Source organism: Schistocerca nitens, chromosome 6 (genome assembly GCF_023898315.1).
Source record: "Schistocerca nitens isolate TAMUIC-IGC-003100 chromosome 6, iqSchNite1.1, whole genome shotgun sequence".
Lineage (NCBI taxonomy): Eukaryota > Metazoa > Arthropoda > Insecta > Orthoptera > Acrididae > Schistocerca > Schistocerca nitens.
This window is the reverse complement of record NC_064619.1, coordinates 663,299,735-663,300,479: the sequence shown is the minus strand read 5'-3', so window position 1 is coordinate 663,300,479 and position 745 is coordinate 663,299,735.

The following is a 745-nucleotide window of genomic DNA, read 5'->3' as shown; positions in this document are numbered from 1 at the left end:
AAACATTGAAGACAGCTATTTTATTTTCCTCAAAGACAGACAAATAAATTACATTTGCAACTGGACTCATATTATCATTACAAAAATTGGCAGAACAACATGAGTCCTGGATTGTATGGTGATGTCAGTTTCTGTCATATAGCATTGATATTCGTGTACTGATATGTTTCAAGTGTATGAAACTGTATTGGAACGTGATTTCTGATCACGAATAGATTGAAATATTCCGTAAATTTCATGATTTTGAAAGTAAGAGCACGCATAATGGATACCTTCGGCGCCTGATCGAGAAAGAAGGCGTCGTGCACAAAAGACCCTGGGAAAAAATTATCGATATCGCGTGTTAACTACATAGTGCGGGAATGTCAAAGTGTGCAAACCGGAATTTTGGAGCCTTTTTGTCATTGAAAATGAACGTGTGCTACGATTTCTGTTATTGTGTGAAAAACAATGTTAAACCCTATGACAGAGAGGATGTGCTACTGCAAGCAATGTGGCACCATAGTCAGACCTGCAGATAATTGAGAAGCATATTAAACCATCCCTCATGAAAATCATGCATTACTCTACCGAAGAAGTGCGTTACTTAGATGCTGAGTTTTCTGTAGAAACTATATGTGAAATGCTCATAAAGTTTGTAACCTCCCCACACAAAAAAAATAAATAAATATAAGAATGAAAATGGATCGTGAACCAAGCGTAAAATCCGCACAAAAATAATAATTAAATGAATTTTTTTAATATT